This window comes from Mastomys coucha, unplaced genomic scaffold, assembly GCF_008632895.1.
Source record: "Mastomys coucha isolate ucsf_1 unplaced genomic scaffold, UCSF_Mcou_1 pScaffold8, whole genome shotgun sequence".
NCBI classification, from domain to species: Eukaryota; Metazoa; Chordata; class Mammalia; order Rodentia; family Muridae; genus Mastomys; species Mastomys coucha.
Window position 1 is genome coordinate 75,531,382 of NW_022196914.1, and position 26,941 is coordinate 75,558,322.

A 26,941-nucleotide genomic window follows, 5' to 3' on the forward strand; every position below is an offset into this window, starting at 1 on the left:
TTTTTAAGTTTTACAAGGGTGACCATGTGCAAAGGTTCTGAAATCACAAGCTCAGATGGAGAATACCAAATTCCTCTTTTGGTCCTGGTTTTGAAAACATACTTACAAGTTTCAATAGCCATCTCTTAAATGTAACTAACAATTCTTCTTAATGATTTCCCACCTTATACAAAAACAGCACAGTCTAAGATATATTCAGAAATGATTAACCTCAGCTTCTCAAAACTAGATTCAATCACACAGATTCTGGAAACTTCTCTGTTCTATTCCTATGGATTGGGTAGATTTAACATATGTAATCTCCTGGCTCTTATTCACTCTAAACTTTTTCATGAATATATTCTAAATCCAGCTTATTCTAGCTCACAGTCTTCAATTTGCGGTAACAGCAATAAATAAGTTTATTGGTGCACAGGATTCTAACTTAATTTAGAGAAAATATTTGCAGAAGAAAACAACCATACCCTTCATGTGTACATTTATCTATATGGTCTTTTTTGATCTTTGAGTTCCTAAAACCTCTTCATTGATTTTTAAAGAAACTTCCTACCAAGATAACTATTAAATACTATTTATGTTATTATTCTCTGGCAGAGATTTTCCCCCTAGACTATGAAAGTCTTACACTGGGGACCATCTTCCTCATCTTTTTATCGTTTATAAAACCCTGGCACAATTCCTCATGCACAGATGGGCAGTAACACATTTGTAGTTTGAAAGATAAAGTGCTGTAGAGGGAAGGATGTCAGCTGTGACTGGTGAGGCGCTGGTAGCCATTCATCCTAGTGAAAGAAGACTTTTTAAAGTTCTAAAGCAAGGAGGAGATGGATGGGAATTGGCAGTGGAAAGAAAATTTTTACCCAGGATTTGGGAGAGTCTCTGTGAGGAGTAAAACACACAGGACAAATATGGGTGGGAGAAATGAGGCAGTCTTCCTGGCTGGCATGAAGGAAGTAAGAGTGGATGTCCAGGATGCATTCTTTTATGTACATTTCCCCTTCGTTCTTCAAGGGCGATGGCGCATAGCTGGGTACCATCCCCTATGTCCTCTTTTAGATAGATATTTTCAACAGTGATCACCCTCTGCTCTAAGCCCCTAGTAAATGAGCTTACCTGTTATATTCAGGGCTTAATGCTTTGAACAATTTCAACAGATTATTTCTTTCACATAAGAAATACGGAAAATATTGCCTCCACAGTGTGGTTTCTTACCCTTGGCATTACAGGCAATTTTCTCATAAGGGGCTGTGCTGAAAGTATATACATAGCCCCATGATACACTAGTGGCATTCTGTGAGCTACAGCAGTCCAAATGATCTCTAGACACTGACTAAATCTTGTGGAGTCAAGATTGTCCATAACTGAAAACAATCATTTGAGAGATATAAGGACCAGAACACTACCACTGAGGATAGACTGTATGCCAGCTGTAGCCATCACCCAGGGGCTTGTGAATTTCAGCTTCCACCCAGATTTCATGAATCATATCTCTATGAGATCTTATTCCTCTTAAGGTGTAAGAAGTATCTCTCTGTGACATTCGTTGCTTCTTTTACACCCTGTCTACGCAGGTAACAGAATTGATCGACATTCAAAGGAATCAAGTTTTAGACAAAATCGGGAAAGCATCTTTTTCTGTCAGGGTCAATTTGATTCCATGGATGGATTCATGTTTTCATCACATTATCTCCTTTTTTTCTTTTTTCTTTTTCAAATTCTCTCCTAAAGGTGACTTTGCTACTCCTCACCATGAGACCAAGCGTGATTGGTGTTCTTGAGTCTGTTTATTCTACGTGTTGCATGGAATGTCTAAGGGGGGGGTGTGCTACATTTCCCCCCATTTCCTGCCCTTAGAATTCTACAGGCAATTTGCTCAGAGTGATTGTAAATCTGTCCCTTTTATGTTTTCTGAGGCACCAAGGAGCCTGTAGCAGAGGAGATAACATTAAAAAGAAGTAGTTTACAACTTGTCCTTGTGATTTAAAAGAGCGGGTAAAGAATAAAAGCAGCATCTCCTAACTTAGCTCAGCGTCCATTTTATTATAGTAGATATTCTTGGAACTTTATGTTCTAGAAGAGAGACAAAAATGGCACTTATTCTCAACGAAGAGGGAAAAAAAATAAACCAGACAAACAGAAAGCATAAAACAAAACAGGCTGAGAAGCTTGAGAGTTCAGACAGAGAAAATATTGAAAGTAACTGGAAACAAAGCAGCACAGACTAGACTCGGATGTCTAAAGGGAACGCTAGCCTCACTCACATGCACCCCTGAGACTTTGCTCTCTAATAATTAATACCTGGTGCCATGTCTTATTCCTCCTGCTTCATTCTACTAAATTTGCCAACAGTCTTATAGGTACCAGTCTCATCAGTATCATGAGGGTGACTTTCAATAGCCAAAAAGCTTCCCCATCTTTTCACAGGATTCCATAATCCTGCAGAAAGCAGCCAGCACAGTCCATTTTTTTTCTCCCTAAAACTAGAAAAATCTTGGTGACAGGTAACCCAGGGACAACTTCAGAAGGAAGTATCTTCTCCATACCAAGAATTAGTTCAAGTAGTCCTGTCTCCTCAGAGAGTGGTTGGAGGAGGAAACTCTTTGGCAGTAACTGGCTGAGAAGGATGCTTAAGAGACTGGTATGGGAAAATAGCCATGGCAACAGAGCTTGGACCAAACTTCTTGGAAAATGCATGTTTATAGAGCAACTTCATGGAAATGCATGTTTATAGAGAAAAGAAATGAAGGAGTCTGCTCTTTTCAAGTACGGCCATATGTTATGTGTATAGTACTTAAAAGAGGAGGAGGAAGATGAGGTTGTGGATATTCAAGGTTATCTTTTGTGAATTAAATCATTTTTCTTTATTTCTTTCTTCCTTGCCTTTTTCTTCCTTCCTTTCTTTCCTCCTTTCTCTCTGGGATTATTTGCTCTAAAATATTTTTCCATAGAAATAACATATTAAGTAAGTGGTTAGAAGGGGTGGCAGTTTTTACTTTCTATTTGTGTGTTATAAAATTGAATCTCGGAAAGGTTTTCTAAGCCAAGTGTATTAACAGCAGACCTAGGATATCAATACGGGTATCCTGAGGTCAAATCATGGACTTTCTGTAACCAGGTGTTGAATTGGTCGGACTAAATAAGGATGAAAATATGACCCATCTAAGAAGGATGCTCAACTGGCCCATGAAAGTTTTTAACCCTGTAGAGCTCTGGAATATTTGAGGGGTGAACTGGAAAAGAAAAAGAAAAAAATCCAAATGAAGGTAGAAGATTATGGGCATCTTCAGATACTATGGACTCAGTTGGAAGTCCCACTCCATGTTCCTCACTTTCCCAGTTCTAAGAAGAGCCACTGTGGCCTGTGTGCTTGCTACTTGAAAAAGGAAGTCTGGGCAATGCTGATCTGACGTCATGTCCATCCATATACATAATAGCTAATAAAACTTTCTACCTTGCAAATTCTGAGCCCAAGGCAAGTGAATTTCAAATCAACGGTGTCAAAGAAGATGTATTCTAAGGCCATTACTTTCTTTTAACAACTTCTCATGGATGTTTTTCCAACCTAGCAACAGAGGAACTCATAGCTAACATTATTTAAAGACTGAAATGATGACATATAAAATGAGAGGTAATAATTGTTAAAGTTGTACAGTAAATTGATGACTTCCAGAATAAATTCCTCCTCCTTCCTGCCTTGTCATATACAACAACTTTACAATATCAAAGCTCTGTCTCTGAAATTTCAATTAATTTGCCCTTCATGGATTAAGTAATTGGATCTTAACTTTGAGGTACATGGTTATCATAAAGAATAAAAAAAGATGACTGAAATCATAACAAGATCTGGCCAAAACAAATATAGGATAACACCTTTGTAGTCGATCCAAAAGTTGAAAAGATTATTTTTATAGCTTTGGTTATGAAAATGATCCAAACTATCTGCTAGCAAAGAAATGGGAAATCAATGATGCAAACAGAACCATGATGGAGACTTGGTCAGAGAGTGCAGAAAGAAAGGGTCTGGATATGACATCATGACTTCAAACACAGAAAGGCCATACTTGCTGTTAAAAAAGAAAGAAAGAAAGTCTAATTCATTTTTCTTATAAACAAGCAAAATGTTTCCATATAATGATATGAAGAAAATGCCATTCCCAGGCCTTTCATTAGAAATGATGGAATATATCAGCATGATATCTCCTTCCATCAGCAAGGCCAGAAAAGCCAACTCAAACACCCTGAAATTCATATGCTTTTCAGCTTCACCCTGGGAGGCTGCTTTGTGAATTCAGTTTGCTGCAGTAAGTGAATTGTTTTGTCTTTGCTTCTAAAGTCCATGACCTCTAGTTGTTAACAAATGGCATTTGATCTTCAAAGTGCTGTGTGTACATGTATGTGGGGCGGACAGGGGCAGGATACAAGGAAGCATAATTTTCAACAAATAAATGTTTTCTACATTTTTTTAAAAAGAACAAAATAAATAGAAAAGATGAATGATTTTGAACAGAGAGGTCATCCTGATACAAGAACTTGTTCCTTTTCAGAAGTGTTAGCGCTACCCAGAATACTCAATTTCACCAGGGTGTTCCCAAACATCACTGTTAAAAAAAAAAAAATCCCCCTTTAAAGTTTTCCTATGTAAGTCAGCTCTTCGGCAGTGTTTATTTCCCTTTGTAGTATCTACAGACATCTGTTCATTGCCCATATCCTCCCACCACAAATAATCGCTTGCTTCATCGGCTCCTTTCAGACTGTGTCTACTCTGGTCTTGGAAATTCTTACTCTCAGAACCCGGCCCACTCCCCTGTCAGCATCATGTGCTTTACAGGATAAAAAAGCTGCAGGACCGTAGGAGACCCATATCCCACTGTGGGAACACAACTCATTATTTGTGCAAGCAACATGAGCATTGATAGGGCTGTTGTCCAGCTGCGTGGACATTCTGAGAGTTGAACTCATTAGTTCCAAGATGGCTCAGTCGAGTACTGCTTATGGAAAGGCGCATTACACTTCAAAACAAATCAGTGTAGCTCAGTATTGTGCAGAAATATAATGTGGACAGTTCTTAGATATGTAAGAACCTGAAAAAAAGAGTTCTAACTTTGTTTGGTGGAATTGTTGCAATGGATCTTTATTAACTTAACACCAGTCTCTCTTCCCCACTCCATTGTGTGTATGAATGCATAAGTGTACATGTGTATGAAGATATGTGTGACATCACACACCTTTGTGTACATCATAGTGTACTGAATGTTCTCCTTCTCTCTGCCTAATTTCTTTGAGACAGCTTTCTCACTGAACCTGGAATTCAAAGCTTTTTGGTGAGGCTGGTGGTCCACAAGTTGCATGCTCCTGTCTCTGTCACCACTTGCCCTTTCTGTGCTGAGGTGACAGGCCCTTGCAGACAAAACTGGCTTTTTACCTGGGTGTTAGGATCCTAACTCAGTCGTCTCCTCGTCCCTAAAAGTCATTGTTGGTGGTGCGTGCAACTGGAACTTCTGAGAGTCAGGAAGGCAAAGTATGGAACATAACTTCTCTGACTTATCTAGTAGCTTTAATTGGCAATTTAAAATACCAGACATGAAGAGATTCCATTACTAGCTTTCCTAACGTATTAATTAGCTTTTTTTTTTTTTAGATATTTTCTTTATTTACATGTAAATTTCTCCATTCCCAGTTTCCCCTCCAAAAAACAAAGAAACAAACAAAAACAACAAAAACAAACCCCTGTTGCCTCCCACTTCCCCATGCCTGCCACCCCGCCCTCTCCCACTTTCTGGCCCTAGCATTCCCCTACACTGGGGCACAGAACCTTCACAGGGCTGAGGTCCTCTCCTCCTATTGCTGATCGAATTTGCAATCCTCTACTATACACATGATGCCAGAACAATCAGACCCCTCCATGTGCAGTCCTTGGTTGGTGGTTGAGACCCTGGGAGCTCTGAGGGTACTACTTAGGTCATATTGTTGTTAGTCCTAAGGGGCTGCAAACCCCTCAGCTCCATTGGTCCTTTCTCTAACTCCTTCACTGGGGACCCTGTATTCAGTTCGATGGATGGCTGTGAGCCTCTACATCTGTGTTAGTCAGGTACTGGCAGAACCTCTTAGGAGATAGCTATATTTAGGCTGGCTTGCCCTTCCTTCAGTCCCTGCTCTCTGCAACTCCTTCCATGGGTATTTGATGTGAGTAGTGTACGGCTTGAGAGATTTCTTTTGTCTTTAATAAACCCAACAGCAGTTTTAAACCCACAAAACCATTTGTGTATGATCTTCTATGCTTCCCTAACCCATGAAACTAGTTGTGTATCTTAATAAAAATTAGCTTAGGACTGGTCATTTATTTTGGGGTCATATATCTCATTGAGAAGGAATCTTATGTAAACTAATAAAATCCATTTCAAAGAAGCTCTTGGTAAGGGGACTACAGAGTTTTGTTTAGGCTCCTTCCTGTAGGGAGTCTGTCAGTTGACAGAATGCACGTGGTCTGTGGCTAAGATTTGACCCAAAATCTAGGTTGGGGTATTATTCTGTCTCCTGATGTGCAAATAGCACATGAAGCTTCAAAAGTAGCTTTCTCTTTCTCCAATTTCAAGATTAGAGCTAAAACTGAGGAAAAATATGCTTGACCCTAACAAAAAATGAAGTATAAAAGGATGGAAGAGAAGAATGAGGGGTTTTAAAAATATAGTATCTTAAAGCATTTATGTAGATTGTTAAAATTTGAGTATCAAAGCTAATTTTATTTCAACGTGGTCCTTCCTGTTGCTATATCATATCAGTTTAAAAGTATAACACTTTGTTCCTTAGAAAAATTCCAACATGTGGAAACACTACTAAACTAGCTTGTTATTGTTTAGATTAGAAACAGCTACAGCATTTTTTCCAAATCAGGAATAAGCCTAGACTTTTAAAAATTGTATTTAGAAACGGGCTTGGTGGCACACCTGTAACCTCAGTACTCAAGATGCTGAGCAGGAGGATCACAAGTTCAAGGCCAGTCTGGATTAGATGGTGAGTTTCAGGCCTGCTGGAGCTCTAAAGGACAATGGTATTATAAATCAATAAGCTAACAGGCAAAAACAAAGTTTTAAGTAGTATGCAAAGTTTTAAAGAAACAATGAAGACATAAAATGAAGTCTACTTGCATTTTATTATGCCTTTTGAACACAAAAGGGATGTTAAATTTTGCATATCAAAGTTAGGTTACTTCTTTTACCTCCCTCTCTCTGTTTTGTTGTTGTTGTTGATTTGTCATATTACTTAGAAGCAGGAGGCTGAGAATACAGATTGACTATGTCCTTTTTGATAAAAGACAGTTTACCTACTTTCTGCTTTAACTCACAGGGTCACTTATTAAGCTCCTCAAGTACTTTCTAAAACTAAAATTTGAAATATTATGCAAACTCTGGTAGCACAACTGTCTTAGTCAGGGTTTCTATTCCTGCACAACATCATGACCAAGAAACAAGTTGGGGAGGAAAAGGGTTTATTTGGCTTACTTCCACATTGCTGTTGATCACCAGAGGAAGTCAGGACTGGAACTCATACAGGTCAGGAAGCAGGAACTGATGCAGAGGCCATGGAGAGATGTTTCTTACTGGCTTGCTTCTCCTGGCTTGCTCAGCCTGCTCTCTTATAGAACCCAAGACTTCCAGCCCAGGGATGGCACCACCCACAAGGGGCCCTACCCCCTTGATCACTAATTGAGAAAATGCCCCACAACTGGACCTCATGGAGGCACTTCCCCAACTGAAGCTCCCTTCTGTGATAACTCCAGCCTTGTCATGTTGACACACAAAACTAGCCAGTACAACAACTCACACCAAAACCAACAAGTGTAGGAAAATATTGCTTGTCCTAAGATTTGCTAGCAGCCATAACCTGCACACTTTTTCCCTCCAGGTTACAGCTGCCATTATGCATCTCCCTATTATCACACAACAGGCTATTTTATTTTCTGGATGACTAGTATTTCTTTTAAGAATCCACTGACATTTAAACTAATACGGCTGCGTATTTTTCCTCCCTTCTCAGCTACTAGTTACAGCACATTTCCATGATATCATTTACTACCAAACATTCAGTTCATTTAAAAGATGCTTGGTGTCTCCACTCAACTCCAAACAAATCCAGACTATCAAAAGGAAATAATGTAAGCCAACTGAATCTAATCTCTTCTCTACCTGAGAACATTTGGAAAATAAATCAGAAACTGTGCTAAAGGACATTGAGTTTTCTGGGAAAAGAAGAGTCTCAGTAGGCTGGAATTCTGACATATTTCAGAAGACAGGGTCAACAGTGGAATGCTTTTCTTTTCACAAAAAAGAGATAACTTTTTGATTCTTGCTTTTGGGGGGTGTTGGAGATAGTTCTAAATGTTGTTTTCTTAACTGTAACTATTGCTAAGACTCCCGAGATGTCTTAGAATTTAAGACATTAGATGAACAGGGAAAGTCCTTGGATCCAAACTCTATTCCTATCTGATCCCATCATCTTTTACATTCTTTCCATTAGCCCTCTAGAGCATCTCCAAATGCAAGTGAACGCAGATGTGATAGCCAATATCTCCAAGACCTACAGCTGATATTTCCCTTAAATGGAAGCATTCTGATGTTTGGATCTCTACAGCAGTTACTAAGTGCTTGTTATTTACAAGAAGTTTAACTCGAGGTGGGAGCTTTCCTCTGAACTGGGAGGAGAGGATGTAAATAGTGTTGAAACAAAGATTAAAAGCATGGCTTTAAATTTTATATTTCAGGGCTGGGGACAGAGCCCAGTGGTAATGGTCTTTATCTAGCATGTGTGTTCAAATCCCAGTAAAACACACACACACACACACACACACACACACACACACACACACACACACACAAATTTTAGGGGAATATGTTTGTTCCCATTCCTGATATGTCTTCCCATGTGGAGAGTGTTTTATTCACTGCACATTGATTTATTTCTACACCCAGTCTCCTTTTCCAGTTGACTGGGAAGTCTAGAAGGAGAAATTGCATGGGTAGGCTAGGCTTCTCATGCTCATTTCCTTTTATTCCGAAGTGAGCCTGGCTGCAGAAAGAGCATGCTTTGCTGTGCTTCTCTGAGTCAGCTTTGCAAGCATAATTGGTGCTACAAGTTATGGCATCTTTCAGTATCTGAAGTTCCCTGAAACACTCTGAATTCTTGTTTGCAAAAGTTCTGTCCTCCTCCTTAATTTCTTTCCTGCTTTCTTAAGCTTACACATGCTCATCCATTTTTTGAAGGTTATTTCAAAGTCACCCTTCTCTATTCCCGCCACTGATATACTTTCTCTGTGTTTGCATGAAGCTCTTATACATTTATCCCAAAAGTATTGTTTTAATTTGCAAATAACTAGCTTATGTGTGCAATTTCATCTTTCTACTATAAAGAACTTAATGTTATACTAAATTCTGGGCAAACACAGTCTGATAACCTCTGATGTCTATTCCTCATTTTTAGTGATAAAATACATCTCATGCAGCTGTAATGCACGTGTCTAAACGGCACCTGTTGATATGTATAACTCTATAGTATATGGCCCAATAAAAAGCAGAGATGCTTGAGACATCTTGGGAGCTCCTTGCAGACCTGACTCCACTGAGAGACTTGCCTCGTTTTGTCCTCCAGCTTGTTCTTTTGTTTGTCTACTCTCCTCCTTCCTCAAGTGTGAGCATCTCCTTTATAATCAGAGTTCTGTTTGGACTCTACTGTATCCCATCAACATAGCACTGAAGTCCTAATGTCCAATGTGACTGCATCAGTAAACAATGCTCTAGCAGAGCAGAGGTAATTACAGTCAAGGGCAGTCATAAGGGTGAGTCTCTCTAATCCAATAGGAATGGTGTCCCTATAAGGGGAGGAGAAAACGCTTCTCTGAGCTCCTGCTCATTCTTTCTTTCTCCATTCTCTCACTGTCCCCTATGTAGACAGAGGAAGATATGATGACAAGAGACATTTATAATCTATAAGGAGAATCCTCCAAAGAGAACAACCTAAGAGCCATTGGATATTGGACTTGCAGCTTTCAGAAGAGTGAGAAATACATTTCTGCTGTGTAAGCTATCTGGTCTTGATAACCCACCATGGCAGCCTAGGCAAGACCATCGTCAGGAACAATTGCCACATCGGACTAGAGTTAACACCCAGGATGGTGGGACAGAATGACAGAAGAAGCAAGGAATGACTGACAACGAGTCACTATAACTTCCCTGTGCCCTTCTTCCATGTTACATTTTCTTCTTCATTATGTTACACTGTTTAAAAGTTATTTCATAAATAATAGTTTTGTTGGTTTCAGGGAAATTTAATAGCTATATTGGGACATAGTAACTGTTTAATAAAACCTGTTGAATGAATAAAAGCAAGACAAGAATAACATTTTTTAAAAAGTTGTTTCTCCCTGTCACTTCCCTGTCTTAAGCCTGCAATTTTATACAACATTATAAAGACATAATTTTTCACCCTTCCTTCTTTCCTGTCTGTCTTTCTTTTATTCATTGGTACAATTCAACTAACCTAAGTTAAAAGACCTTCGTTTCAGGTAGCCAAATCAGAGATTTACCTTATTTTATATTTTAGTTTAGATACATAATTTTTTTGGAGAACTTCATGTTTTCTTTTTAAATAGACTTGCAACAAATTAGCCCGCTCTAAACTATAACTTTATGATAACACAGAGGGGGAAAAAAAGGTTCATTCTCTACAAATTGGCTTGGGAAAAGTATTGTTAGTTGGTATCACATAAACTTTCAGAAAACTCTCTAGGAAAATCAGGGTAGTAAAACCAGACGGGGTAGTTTAAGAGAAACATAAAGCATCTAAAATGTGAACATTTCCTAGGAATGTTTTTTACACACAAAAAAAATATTGCTGTATGCTTTATGGGACCCATAATCCATCCCATGTATTATGAGGAGACTTTTCTAAACCTGTGGAGTTATAGAGAATGTGTCCTGAAAACTATCTAGATAAGTAAGTGGTGTTAAACTTGGAGGTTGGCTTTTATAAAGCAGGAGTGAGAATTCTGAGCGTTTTCCACAGTAGCTCACTCTAGTAAAAGCCATTTACCTTCCTTTCAAAGATAACCTTGGTTGTCTTTTGATATCATATATATGTAATCACAGTTTTATCTAAATAAGCAAACAATACAATAAACAAGAGAGAAAAAAAGAAAACTAAATTAAACTCTTAAGAAAGAATATGAGAAGCCAATGAACATGGACTAAGCAGTTTCTATCAGAATAAACAGCTCTGCTCAGGCTGTAGTATTTCTTAGCAGTGCAGTTATGTCCAGATCTATGGATAGTATTCATTCTTTAACCTAACACAGAGACAAGACTGAAAACAAAGGAATATTATGTAGTGGTCACATTTGATTACTGTAACTGTGACTACTGCCAAGGCAAGGTTTATGAGTCTCACCATTTCTGACTGTTTTCTTTTGTTGGTAACCATTAAAAAGTTTGGTGCTACCTAATGCAGAATCAGGAATAGACAAGATCTCCAGCCTTATTCGACATTATTCCCCGAGCTATGGGGGAAAAAAGTGACCTATTGTAGTTTATCCCGCAGGGAATTAAATGAGAAGCCTATTGGCTTTCAGCACTAGGCTAGATTAACATGGAATTCTTCCACTGTGCACATAAGAATAAATTTTTAATTGATGCAAATGAGCAAGAGCTGATGTTATCAAAAAATAATCTTGGCGTGGCTTGAGGGTTTTCTTATCAAGACACAGCTAAATGAGGCATCCATTAATCCACCTACACAAACTCGCAGCCTGGCTTGGGTTTTAGAAAGAGAAGTACCAGAGTGAGTGTTTCAGCTGTATTCTGGCTATTTCATAGAGGAAATATGTAGCCCATCACCCTCATATCTTCAATGTCCCTACTATTCCCTGTTATGATCAAAGATCAGCAACACAACTCAGATGGACACTTCATAAATACTTGGCTCTCTGCTGATTTAATAGTATAAAGGGGCTTTGTGAAAACTAGAAAAATTGAACTCCCTTACCTTTTCATCATTAACTAACAAGTAATGACTTTCTAGATAAATCCTGATTACCTTAGGAAAAAAATATGTTATTTTTAAAAACCACTTGTCCAGTGGTTTCAAAGTAGGGACTTTAAAGAAAAAAGGAAGAAAGAGAAAGAAAGGAAGAAAGAAGCAAAGAAAGAAAGAAAGAGAGGTGAAGGAAGAAAGGAAGAAAGTCATTCTCCCTGGTAAGATAAATTCAGACTAGCTCTCCTCACACTGACATTTATGAAAGTTTCTTTTGTCTTTGGAATCCTTCACTATGGTGTCACACTTGAGAAAGTGGTAAGACAAATCCTGTCATCTATTTCTTAAGAGCACTTTCCAAGAAAAGGAACCTTCCATATTAGCTTCAGTAGGCACTTCCATGATTTCCATCTTCTGAGTAAGCCATTGGACATGTTCTTGAATTTCTATGTTTGCATATTGAACTGATTTTCAGAGTTTCTACATCCTACCAGGGATTTTACATCTTACTAACTCGATTCTTAATACACTAAATCATAATCCTCAGAAAGGAAAGATTGATTCACTTACATTATGTGAAACAAGACCCTAATAGGATTGGATATAAGCTGCATGTCATATTAAAATAAGAAAGGGCTAGAGGAAATGTTGGAGTAAAACACTCTATTAAGGACATACTTGGTTGAAAACAAGACCGAAGTCGGGGCTTACAGTGGTAAAAATGCTCAAATCCCAATATTATTGATTTAAGGATGCATGCAGAAAGCACAGAGCACTGATGATAATGGCATGAACAGAAATTTTACATATACCCTGGAAATATTTAAATAAAGCCATCTGCTGATGGAAACACCCCAACATTATTAGGTGGAGCTTGCAAAATTCTGCAGACAGTTGAGGATGAAGCACTGCAAGAGCCAGATGGGATCAAGGCCACTACAGGAAAAACAAAACAATTAACCAACCTGGGCTGATGGGGGCTCCCAGAGACTGACCAACCAGGAAGCCCACATGGGACTGGCCTAGGCCCTCTGCACTTAGTTACAGATGCATAGCTTGGTCTTCTTGTAGGACTCTTAACAGTGGGAATAGGAGCTGGCTCTGACTCAGCTGCCTGCCACTGGGAGCCTTTCCTCCTACAGGGTTGCATGGTCCAGCCTCAATCCAAGGGGAGGCACCTAGTCTTACTGTAATGTGATGTGCCATGGTTGGCTGATATCCATGGGTGGCCTCTCCTTTTCTGAAAGGAAAAGGAGGAGTGGATGAGGACAGGGGAGAGGGGGCTTCAGAGCAGAGGGGGCCAGAGAGTGGGTAGGGGAAGGGACTGTGAGGGGAGTGTAAATAAAGGAAGAAAGGAAGAAAAGAAGGAAGGAAGAAAAAGAAATGTATTTATAAAAAAACGATTAAGATATAAAGTGAAAAATCATCTATGAATGTCCTCCACAAATACAGAATTAAAATCCTTGAAAGAAAAAGAAAATAAACCCACCTGTATTTAGAAGTATTAAAAACCACATTCTTTACTATATATGTAAGAATATGAAACTATTCTTACTCAATTTTTCCTCATAAAGTAAAAGCACAGAAATACTCATTGATAATCTTATTTAAAAATATTTTTAAAATCATAATTAGTAAAAACATTTTTCAAAAACCACTTAGGTTTCGGCTCTTTTATAGGTCTCTGGGCTATTGATACTTTGACTTGAATGTACTGTAAACTTAAAAAGATTCTTATTAGCTTCCGGAATTCCATTTGAATCCACCTCTCACAATGGTGTCAAATGAACTCCAGATAAGTACTGTCAATGAACAGCCTGCTTCGCTCCCCACATGCCTATTCCTGAGCATGGGGCCCACTCCCCCCTTTCCCTGGTCCCAGGGACTACCCTGCCAACTAGCAAGACCACGGACCTAAGTTTCAAATGTATACCCAAGAAAAAGGTTTTCTCTCTAAACTCTTTAAATTTATTTTCTGCCCTTTACATATATGTATCTGCTCCAGCAGACTACCCAGTCTAGGTGTTCCCTGCATTCAGAACAGTTCCGAAGTGGCTACCTACCCGCACATGCTCCCCGGGTTGCCTCATAAACTGCTTCAATTCAGCCTTATGTCTCTAGCCCCAGATAGTTCCACAAAGCTTGGACAGCAGCCTGCTCTTCCCAGATCTGGCCAACATTCCAGCTTTTCGGACCTCCTCTCCAATAACGATGCCCCAGTGTCAGAAGGAAGTAGTCATGTATTGCCCTTATTCATTTATTATCAACAAAAGGATGGATGTTGGGATTCAGATCCCGGACAAGCAGCTGAGGTACATATTTAACGACTTAAAGTAGATCCAGCCTCCAGGTTCTCCCAGCATGTAGCATGCCCACTGCCCTGACCTAAGGTACAGAGAAGAAGAGGAAGACCAAAATGTCTGCATTACATAGAGAAGAACTTCTGGGGAGGGGGAAGCCCAGTCTCTAGGCTGAAAAGTTCAGAGCAAAGGGCTGGAGACACCAGTGATGCTCTACAACAGGTAGAGACTGAGGGATGCTGGGAGAACCTGGAGGCCAGTACCACTTTGGTATGTTAAATATTGAATCCCAACAGATATGTTACTTTTTTCTTAAATTGTTTTCCCATTATCTTTCTTAAAACCTTTCATTTATAAAAGACATAACTCATACACAGTGCAGTGGGTTGAATTTTGATATTCTCCCAAATATGTCCAACCAACTCACCCCTTATCTGTAAATTTGGCTTTATTTGGATACAGATTCTTTGTGTCTATAATTAAGTCAGGCTTTGGTTTCTCAGGAAAGATTATATTATGCCCCACATTCAATGAATGGCCTTTTTATAAGGGAGAGAAGAGGAATATTTGAGGCATCTAGACACAGGTGCCCAGTGGAGAAAAGTCAGAAAAGCTAGAGGGTCAAGATCAGTGTGTTGTATCTACAATCCTTAGAGCATCAGGGAATCCCAGAGTCTAGCACAAAATACCAAGGCAGTGACTTATGCTTTAGAGCTTTCAAACTAAGCAGCTCTTGCCACAGCTTGGTTTGGGACTTCTGGTTCTCAGCATAGTGACAGAATAAATTTCTTTTCTTTTAAACCATTGTGGTTTGGTTGATTTAATACAGTAACCGAGGGCAATGAACACATTCAGCAATATACATAAGGATACAAATATCACAGTATAAACACACCCTTACCCTGACACCTACAAAACAACAACAATAACAACAACAACAACAACACAACCCTTGAAAGCCTCTTGGGTTCATTTTCTTTTAGTACAGTGATTGAACAACCAAGGGTTCAACAACTTAATTTGAAAGCAGAGACGGGATTTGAAAAGGCATTTCTCCAGGAAGTTAACTCAAGTAGCCAAAAGCTCTTGAAAAAAAAAATACCTCCCATTTCTAATCATCAGAAAAAAGTGCATCCGAACCAAAATGAGATGCCACTTACCCACAGTCAAAAGAACACGCACACACACACACACACACACACACACACCACACAAAGTGTATCAGAATATACATTTTGAAAATATGGGAAGTAATTAGAAACCCAATCCATGGCTGGTGGGAATAGAAAATGGCGTCCTCATCATGGAAACCAATCTGGCCATCCCTCAATAAGTTAAGCATAGAAACAAAACAAAACCATTCTAATTCTAGGTATATTACTCCAAAGAATTGAAAACATGCTTATAGCAAAACTGGTAACTAATTGTTGGTAATAGCACCTTTCACAATAGCCAAGAACTGGAGAAACCCAAACACCTATCAGCTAATGAATGGATAATAAAATAATCTATTTCTATATCTGTCTTAAAGAGAGAGATCATAATAGCATTCACATATGTAAAAGTGTTGATGCATACAATAAGTTGTATAAACCTTGAAAATACTACAGTAGGACTCTAGAAGCAAAAGTCCATACAGTGCATGTAACTCTATTTATACAAGATTCCTAGAGTTGATATATTCATCAGAACAGGGAGCAGATTTGTGGGTACCATGCAATAAAGAGAAGAGGGGATAGGGGTGATTCTAGAAGGATGATGAGGTTTCTGTTAGGGGGAATGAAGTAGTCACTGATAGAGCACAAAACTTCACAATGCTACTGAGTTGCCACTGTCAAAATGACACTTTTTACAAATATTATACCATAGAAAACACATACATGTTCAGTTAGCCTCCTAAAGTATGTAAAATGTGTTTTCTTTAAAATTAAACTTATTTTGAGGTAATATAAATACACAAGCATTTGTGACAAATAATACCTTGGTCTTCATGTTCTCTTTTCAAGAATCCTTTATACTCTTTACTCCTAACGTATGTAGTAAGAGTGTAGAGTTCTTTCTCTTTGGTGGCTAATATAAGACTGCGTAATTGGGTATTCTGTAACTTAGACTTCCTGCCACTCACACTGGGAAAAAATACAGACTGTTTTACTTGGTTACTTGTCAACCCACTAAGAGGGAGCCACCTCTTAGTTATTTTACCACTAATGGGAGACAATTGGTGGAAACACAGATACGGATGGAAATTCAAATTTGAAAGACCTGAGTACATATTAAAATGCACTTTCCACATTTAATTTATTTGTTATATGTTGAATGATCGCTTGGCTTAATGATTACCATATTCATGTTTACTTACTATTTCTTTTTAACCCATGAAACTAAGCACAGTTACAGCTCGAAGCAATTAGTTCATGGACCATTAAGTATGAGAACATAAAACACATAGAATTCTTAAATCTGTGTGCATTAAAGTTCTACACATGGCTGAGAGACCAACCTTCTCTGGACAGAACATGCTAATGATACTTTTTGTGCTCATAAGTCAGTAAGTGTGATAATGTGTATAACTTCTACTTATGTATTACCACACACATAAACAACCTTGTCTACTTGGTGGCGCAGGTAAGAAAAATTAAAAGGGGGTTCTAAAAGCACTTTTGCATTTTCCTTTTGTGTTTCCTTAGAGTTCTCAGTGACCTCTCTTCTGCTTTTATTTCACCATTCTTTCTGTCTCTGCTGGGATAGCTGAAATCCCAACCACAGGCTAAACCCTGACAAACTAAAAAAACATTTTATTGTTTATGGGATTTGCCTTTTTCAAGACCATGGGAACCAAAACTCAGGCTACCAGAGATCTCAAGAATCAGTAGCCTCCATTTTCTAAGGTGGCAAAAGGCTGATAGATCAGAAAGCAGTGTTGTCCACTGTAGGTGTGTGCTTCTAAATGACAGCAAGTACCTGGACTCGAGTCATGGCACGATTTTAAGATGAGGATTATGCAGCATTTCATGGGACATTTGAAGGTACTTGTCTTCTCACATATAAGTAAAATTTTGTATTACTTCCAAACACAGTTAGTTATCTTCTTTAATAGCTCTACATTTTAAATATATCTGTGGTTTCAGCAATGGGTTTTCTTACTAATCGCCCTCTTGTAGAATGCCTAAATACCCCACTCAGACTTCAGGTCCCATCTTGGACATTTTCTATCTTCAGGTCCCATCTTGGACATTTTCTATCTTCAGGTCCCATCTTGGACATTTTCTATCTTCAGGTTCCATCTTGGACATTTTCTATCTGCCTCTTAAGCTTATTGAAGATTTGGAAGGACTTCAGATAGTCAGGCCTCACTGAGAGTTCTTATTCACCCCTGAACTTGGTGATCCTAATTCTTTGGAACCTTTCTATAAGCACATGTTAAACTCAAGTGTGTCTATGAGGAAGCTCTGAGAAGTTGGCTGGAGAAGTCTTTATTAAGCGACATAATTAGTCAGTACCCCCAAATGGCAGGAAACACAAAAGGTCTAAGCTATTGTGCTAATGTATGTAACATGGCATGGTGAGTTTATTGACCATCCAAGAACAGAACAGTATTTCTTTGCCCTTATTCTTTGTCCACTCTCCTACAGTGTGAATCTTGGAGAACAGTGATAAGCCATCTTGATAATGCATCCTGGGGTGGAAGTGCAGCTCATATATGACAGAAAGATTGGTCGTGCTAGGTCTTCTACTGTACTTTTGACCATGGTTCCCCTGGGCAAGAGACTGTTTAGAGGTAGAAACCACAGTGAGTAGAGAAAGTAGAGACAAGTGACAGACTTCAGTTAACATCCAGCTAGATGACTTGGCCAAGAGCCAACTAAAAGCCCTATGAGAAGCTCTCAGTACACTCCGGCTCTGCCTGTTCTATGAGGGTATCAAGGCTGGAGCTCCCCAGACTTGAGATGATTTAACTCTGCCTGCAACTAGGCTGAAAAGAGACTCTATATCAATTCCAGGGAGAAGAGAGAGAGCTGGCTGGAGGAGATTTCCCATTTCATTTTAGTTATCTCTATATTCCAGTAGCTTAAATAAATGGGATACTCAAACTGTTCTTTTAAACAGAGAATAACTAGTTATAGTCAGAAATTTGCCACTGATATACCTTAGGAAACACTTATCCACTGAGCCTTGATTTCCAAGCCTGTCAAGTAGAAACACTAATAATGATTCTCGTACTGTTCGGCTTCAATGAGATGCTGCATGTGAACAGCATTTGAGGACCCTGACACACAAGGATGCTTTGTATAACATATAGGGGATAAAAAGAGAAATCTTCCCAAGTGGCAACTGCTCAAGCAGGCCTATCATCAGTCTTATTGATACATTTTTCTAGTCTCCAAAGTTCATGTAACTTAAGCTACGAATACACAGGCATTTCTAATACGGTGTGACAAACTCATCTCTAGTAGCAATCTTACCTTTTTCTAGAAAGTCACTTGTAAAAAAAAAAAAACAAAACAAACAAAACAGAGTTTATGATAAAAGTCGATCCAAGGCAATACACCTTTATAGCTCAGGTACAAATAAAGCCAATAACAGGCCAACCAAAAGACTAGTCTTATTTTCAAGGCATGCTAAGTCTTGACCAAATAAACTCTATACTAAACAAAGGACTTCAGTGGAGTGGGACAAAGACATATTGAGGTTACAGAGTTATGAGGACAGCAAAATGAACTCCTTATGGAGCCAACCATGTAATAAGTTCTTCGAATAAATCATACACTTGATAACAAAATGCAAGCTTAACAGAAGGAAAACGAGCATTGTGCACAGCACCATGTTAGTCTAGGCTTCTGCCCATCAATCAGTGTCCTTGACACTCAAGTGCTGGTCCTTAATAACAGAACATTGAGATGCTGGGGGGAATACTGCATCATAGTAACATACGTATTTCAGTGACACCATTTCTCCACTTAACAGTTATGATTCAAATGATAATTCACCTCTGGATATATGAACTAGAAAGGAAGAGAGTCCGTTTCAGTAGGAACTTTTTTTTAATGTGGAATGGTGCATGGGGGAATGAAATCATAACATTCGATGAATATAAGTCTGTAGAATCAGAGCAGAGTTCCAAGTTTTTTGTTTGTTGTACATGTTATGAAAAGCATTGATCCAAACTGAAATCCCTAGGCAGTGTAGACATGCAAACTACAGGCAACCAGACCTCCTTTTTATGCTATTGAGTATCACTCGGCTTTTACTGACTCCAGGCCTGGATATTTGCTATTGCATATAAACTTGCCATTATCTATTAACCAACCAACATATGTTAAATGTATAAACCAGTGCTGGCTAGCTGTTGAAAGTATACATTATTTCCATTTAGTGGAAATGGAAAAAAAGACATATTATATAAACACTGCAGCATAACAATGCAAAAGAAGGTATGACGCATGTCAATTTTCTGACATAAATGCTAAGAATTATATACTTAGACTGGTATTTCATCTGTTTACTAAGGAGCAGAGTATTTAAAACACAACAGACAACATTAAAATGAGAACGAAGAATGCATCGGACATTTGACCATTGCACCATCTCACAAAACCAAGTCAATGAAAACTAAGATAATAATATTTCCTTTTATTCTTCATTTGGTTGATATTTAGATCCATCATATAGTAGGTAAATGCTTCCAATATTTTCTGGCCTTTCAGAGAACCCTATGTGTCCTCTCATATTTCCCTGTCTTCCTTGCATTTTTGGTGGGGCTAAGCAGACTACTTTGCCTCAAAGGAATGATGGTTAGACCTTAGACTGCATCTTTTCCACCTTGGGCTGAAGCACTTGGGAGAAGTCTTTCCACCTCCCTCTTCCATTGACCTGCGACCTTGTGTTGTGTGTTTTGCAGTGGCATAACAAACAGAGAGTGAAGTCATCCAATCCACACTGGGAAACAAGAAAGATGAGCAAAATAAACCACTGCTGTGTTAAGCCAAGTTCTGGGGTCTTTTAGGGGTAGCTAATAGCTTTGAGCCTGTTGTAGACCTTGGGACAGGTGTCTGACTTTTAGCTACTCTCAAATTAGAATAATATAAAAATGTATAGCATTAAAATCTTGAGACGGTAAGAGACTGGAAACCCTTCTGAAGTGTGTGTTGGTACTGAACGCTTCATAAAGTGGTCAAGACTGAATTCACTTATTAGGCTATTATGACCCAAAAAGGCAGGGTGCACTCCAGCCTCTTGTTCTCATAATTCTTCCAGAGTCAAAGAATTTCACTGTTTTGTATCTCTTCTTAAAGAGCATTGTGTACAGTGAGTGGGGGACATAGTAATAAGGGCTAAGCTCATGCCCCAACGGTTTGGCTCTTGCAGGAAGTCCTTTACAGCAGCACAGTGGCTCAGGAGCTCCAGGTTAAACTCTGCCTAAATACACTTCCCAGGAAACTTGCAAAATATTCATGGACAGCCTAAGGAAATCCTGTTCTGGATCTTCTTGTGATGAATCTGAGTCAATTTTGAAACAGTTTTGTAGTGAGCACACACACACACACACACACACACACACACACACACACACACACACACGATAAACAACAATTAAATTAAAACCTACTGGTGCAAATGAGCATGAGTCTATATTAGAAAAAGTCCTCATGAGGTACAGTCCACTTTGCCATATGAGTTTTATACTTGCACCTCAATGGAGGGAGTATATTTAGAGAGCTATACTTACTATTTTCAACTTAGTAAGTCACTATGTAAATGCACTTTTCCTCATTAGACATTATTGTTCATCTTTGGCACAGACAAAATGCAATTCTATAAATCTGCAGATTTATACAATTTTGCCATTTCAAAAACACATTTTAGTTTCTTTGGGAGGAGGATAATTTCTCTATGGCCAGGATTTAATTTTTAGAAGTAATACTCCTGTAACCTATCCTTAAGCATGGAGTCCCCACAAAACTGTGACAGCTGTTTCCACGACAATTTATTTAGCATTGGCTGAGCATATATTATGTAACCTTCCCCATATTTCCAGGTGATGTTACTCTTTGTGTAAGAGGCTTATGTAATGGTTCAGTGAGCACCGAGGTATTAGCAAAATCCAGCTTTGGCCATGACTTTCCTGAAACCAAGCCCAGGGCACGTTCTACCTCACTCCTTCCTTGTATCCTGCCATTCTAGTCTATTAAACTCCAAGTGGCTTTTATGAAAACTAAGGAGACCAAAAATGGGAAAAACAAGTTTTAGAAAGATTAACATCTCAGTAGGTTGAAACGAGACTAAATGTTTAACAGAATAAAATTCCTCCGATATGATTTCTTAGTGGGTAGCATTAAAGCTTTATAATCTATCAACCATGAGAGGTTTTAAATAGCTTTAAACTGAGCCCAAATTGATGCAAGTTTATCGCCCCAAGTGCTTCTTTTTCCCTTTCTGTTAGGGTGCCAATTCCATCAAAGTAAAGGGATCCAGCTGTTGGGTGACACCACTTGGAAATGTCGCTGCAAAGAAAACCCCCACCTGCTGTAACCAGACATAACACAAACTTTTACATGATATTTTTTCCACTTGATTTTGAGCAGAAGTGAAATGACATGGAGCGAACAGGCACATTGCTTCCCAGAAATTCACTGGAAAAGATTGTTCTTATGTGCCCTGGGCAAAATATCTGAGGAACTCTGGGGGAAAACCTGAAATACGATGATGAACTTAGAGCAGTGCTTCTCAACCTTCCTAAAGCTGCAGCCCTTTAATACAGGTCCTCATGTTGTGGTGACCTCCAACCATAGAATTATTTTGTTCCTGCTTCATAATTGTAATTTCTGCTACTATTATGAATTGTAATGTAAGAACGCAACATGAGAGCCATATGCTGTGGCTTGGAATGATTCCTCTGGCCTAATGAAATAAACACAAACTTCATGGATGGAGCACCTAACTATAAGTGTTCATTTAACTCTATGATATCTTTAACTATCATCATTTCAAAGGAAAATTGTCTTTATTTAAAAACATAAATACGAGCTTTGTTCCTGCTGGCATACTAGTTTCCTTTGAGAGTTGACAACTCTACATTCAAGGACACTTATTGGGACCTAGGGAGATTTTAAACATAACAGATAAAAGTATGTTGAGCATTTATTCTGGGACAGGCCTTTTTTAAGGGAAAATAATTTTTCATACAGTACATTCTGATCAGTTTCCCTTTCCCCAGATCCTACCAGATCCTCTCTACCACTACTCCATCATTTCTTCTCCCTCTCTTTAGAAAACAAACAAACAGAAATCAAACAAACCATAATAATAATACAAGAAACACAAACACACACACACACAAAAACAAAAAAAACCCCAAAACTATAAAATACAAAATTAAAAACCATAATATATAAGCAAAAGACCAGTAAACAAAAAATGCCCAAACAACATTTATCTCAGTTTGAATGGTGACTTCGAAGTCCCAGGTTACAGCAGCAGCAAACTTGTTTGTTTAAGATGAGGCCTCACTTTGTAACTCAAGTGGGCTGGAATTCATAATACAGCCCAGTCTGGCCCCAGACTAACAGCAGCCCTCCTGCCTCAGATTCCCAAGCGCTATAATTACAGTCAAGACTCACTGTGCCTAATTCATTTTTAAAAAATCAAATAGTACACACAAAGTATTTTATAAACAATAACTCTGAAAAGCTGGAATGCCTGATTTCACTGATGAAGAACTCTGGTGTAAGAAGGGAAGCTGGTGTTGGCCACGAATTCCGACCCGGAAGCTGTCTCCATCTAGTGCTGTGTTCTTCCTTGCTTTTCCCAGTTGCCCCAGCAGCTTCTAGTACCCACCCTGTGAGCTTTCTTGGAAATATATTTGTGGGGCCTGACAGAGGCATCAACGTATAGGGAGCAGTTCCTTGATCCTTCCTGAAGATGCAAGGCTTAGTCACCATGATCTTCCGGCAGTGTCGTAAGACTTCAGAGTCAGTGCCTACCAGAAACCCAACCCTTCACTTCCAGGCAGTCCTGGGAGGGGAAGGAAAATCACAACTGCTTTGTGTAAGGCAGTCAAGCTTGGGGTGACAGGTCCATTTCTGCTCAGCACCCTCATCCTCTGTAGGATGTAAGGTTAAGGTGGATCCCAAGGGGCCTTTTGTGTCTTGCCAAGGTGTGGCAGGCTCTGCACACCTCAGGCCTGCCCCTGGAGCACAGCAAATACTAGGGCTGAGCTGAAAGAAGCTCAGAGACTAAGTTGCTCTCCCATTCCCCCTCTCAACCCTTGCTTTTAAGATGTTTCCTCAAACACTAACCTCACCTCCTCAGGATAACCCTGAGCAATCTACACTCCTCTTGTAGGACCACTGCCCTTACTCTTGTGACTCCCCCCGCTCCTGCCCCTCTTCCTGCTCCCCCCTCTTCCTCCTCTTCCTCCTCTGCCACCTGGCCCCACTGGCAGCACTGGCACTAGGCCACCATATACCCACTGCTCACCTGGCTTTTACCACAGCAGTTTTCCTTCTACTGTCCCCCTCAGTAGGCATTCTTACTATAAATTCCATTTGGTTCTAGATGATGTTCAACAAGCATTTTACCTCTGGGGAGGTTCTCAATGTGTCTGCTTGGTCTTGTTAAGGAGATGGATCCTGTCTGTCTCCCCTAAGACAGAAGGAGCTCAGGGTAGACTCCAGGGTCCTGTTAACTTACTTAGGGACTTTTCCCTTCCATAGTAGCCCATTGAGATCTCCCTTTCTCCTCCTGTTCTTATTCCTTTCCATTGCCCCTGTCTTGAGAGACCAGAAACTGGTTCTAGATTCTCATCTGAATTTCTATGGACTCTTTCTCCCCAGATGCCCTAAGAAATGTATAACACTGCTATCCAGAGGATGGAAAGGTAGATGAGATAAATTGCAAAACTGTAACTTGGATCTTATTGGGCTAGGTTTTATCTACTGCCACTAACCTTGAAAATTAACAAGAGTGGTCACAGCTTTAACACATAGAAATCATTGGTGCTACTATCTGGACAGAGAAACTGAGGTTAGTCACCAAAGACTATCAGCAGCATCAAGCCCAGATACTCTCATTTCAGAGCCTTCCTTCATCCTTAGCCCCATCTTCTTAGATGTTGGCCACCTACTTAGGAAGTCTGGGGGTTTTAGTTTTTATTAATGGTACATTTTCAGTTAAGCACCCTCAATTTGTCAAGATCATGATCCAGTTGTAGTTACTAATTTTGTTATGTAAGAAAACTTCATATTATTCAGTAGCACCATAAACACAACAAGTAATGCTAGAAGAGAAGTGTTGGACTTAGGTTCCTCCTTGGAGTACCTTTTTGGTTTTGTTTTGTAAAAACAGGGTCTCATTATGTATCACTATGTGGGTCTGGCTGGTCTGGAACTTACTATGTAGATTATACTATGCTCAAACTCAGAGATCTGCCCACCTCTGCCTCCTGAGAGCTGTGATGTCCTTTGAGTAACATTATTTTAAGAACCGGAGATTGCTAAATAGGCAATAAATAGTAAATAATAGTAATAATAGTAAATAGTTATTACTGAAAGTTTTCTAAACATGGGTGAATAGTGTCTCTTCTCTTTTCTTTCAAGAAAGGCCCTGAAACTAGAGCCATGTGTAATCCAGGACTATACTCACCAGTGTAGTTATCCTTCCAACATTGTCCTAGGCAATGGTCTCTCCTGCCTATGCCAATTGTGGCCAACTAAGTCAGGAGATGGACGAGTGAATGGAGGGGTACTATCTGGGTAAAAATCTACCAGATAGATTTTAATTTCAGATGAACAAATGATTCTCTAGAATTATATGTCTTCACTGTTTCTCCAATGCTGGCTCTAAATCTGGCAATTCTAGAAGGTGGAAGGAAAACATTTTTAGTACAGGCTTTGTTAAATTGGCTTAATTTCTAATGATTTTACATTTTTTATTTATTGGTCGATTGATGTGCTGTGTGTGTGTGTATGTGTGTGTGTGTGTGTGTGTGTGTGTGTGTGTGTGTGTGTGTTTGTGTACATGAATGTTCACCATAGCTAAAACATGGGTGGACAATTTAGGGGAGTCAATTCTTTCCAATTCTTTCCTTCAAGCACATGTGTTCCAAGAATGAAACTCAGGTGGTCAGGCTTGGAGACAAACACCTTCACTTTAGTCTCAGAGCTATGCTGCTGGTGCCTTAATTTTATATTTTATTTTAGGGGAGTAAAAATTTCAGTAGACCTTGTTCTTTGGGATAAATATTTGTGAACTACCCTGGTTAACATTTGATATCCAAAAGGAAATGTGGACATGTTTGCTGGCTGAGTCTTCTCCAAGTTGCACTTAAATTTAGATAGCTGGATTGGAAGACAAGATTTAGGTTCAGAACATGTTGTGTGTTGGGGGTCGGGAGGTTCAAAATCATCTTCCTCTTCTCTGGCTTCTGCGTCCTTCAGGTCCAAAGGACAGAAGCAGAGTTGAGAGATGCAAAGTGGCCTTGGCTGACCCCAAGACAAGCTGAGACTGTGGAGCAAGGCCTTTCCTGTGCTTCCTGCACTTCCTTCCTGATGCTTCAGACTAATGTCAAATTCCTTGCCCTGCTGTCCTCATGCTGAAAATGTAAGAGAGAAACTGACTCTGTGTATTTAAAATGAGCCTCCATTTACAATCTATAGATAGGACAGGTATTGCTGGTGGACCAGGCAATTGTTCTAACATGAGCATCATGTGGTCAGACAAAGCAGATTTAATGCAAGTATGCAGAAGAATCATATAAAAGGAGGAGTAATGTTATATTGACCATTTGATTAATGCACATGAATAATTTCTGTTTTCTATGCAGGCATGAAACCTGCATTCAGACTGACCTCAGCTTGGGAGTCATAGATAACTCAGTACCACTTTCTCTAGCAGGAGCCTGAGCTGGACCTGAACACACTTGTCTGGCCACAGGGTTCTGACATCAGTACAATGTATGATGAATGCCCCAACACAGGACAGTGCCTGGCTTTGTCAAGGCACCTCAAGAATGGTAGTTTTGATTTAAAGAGGTAAGTGGCTGTTTTCTTTTGGTTTGTGTCCTCAGCATCCACACCCTTCCTTGTGAGGGATGGAGACTAAACACAAGCTATGGAATGGAAAGAGATACAGGCTGTAAATATGGGGCCAGCTTCCACCCTCCCTCTTGGATGAGTGTGTAGCCTCTATAAAGCCAGTCTGATTGCGTTAGAGATTGCGCTGAAGCTTCCTCTTCTAGATACTCCTTTAATATTTGTATTACCAGACTAGATTTCTACACATGACTAAAAAATAGGAAAATTGTGGTTTGTTTCTGACTTAGGAATGCCTAAAATATCCAAGGAAAGATAGTGAGCAGCAGAACAATACTCAGATATTAACCATCCCACAAGAGCTGATGTGCTTACATGGAGAGGAAGATAATATACCCTTTAATGTAAGAATTAACAATATCACTTGACTGAACTTAATATTGGGTCAAGGCTGATAAAGAATCTGCCTCTTGCCAGGTGGTGGTGGCACACGCCTTTAATCCCAACACTGGGGAGGCAGAGGCAAGTGGATTTCTGAATTCGAGGCCAGCCTGGTCTACAGAGTGAGTTCCAGGATAGCCAGGGCTACACAGA

General features: G+C 39.4%; 1 protein-coding gene across 2 annotated transcripts in view; it reads right to left on the reverse strand.

Annotated features, from left to right (window-relative positions):
* The window catches only part of Itga1 (integrin subunit alpha 1), a 152,988-nt gene that overhangs the window by 101,059 nt on the left and 24,988 nt on the right, over positions 1 to 26,941 (reverse strand). The gene's annotated exons all lie outside the window — the stretch shown is intronic.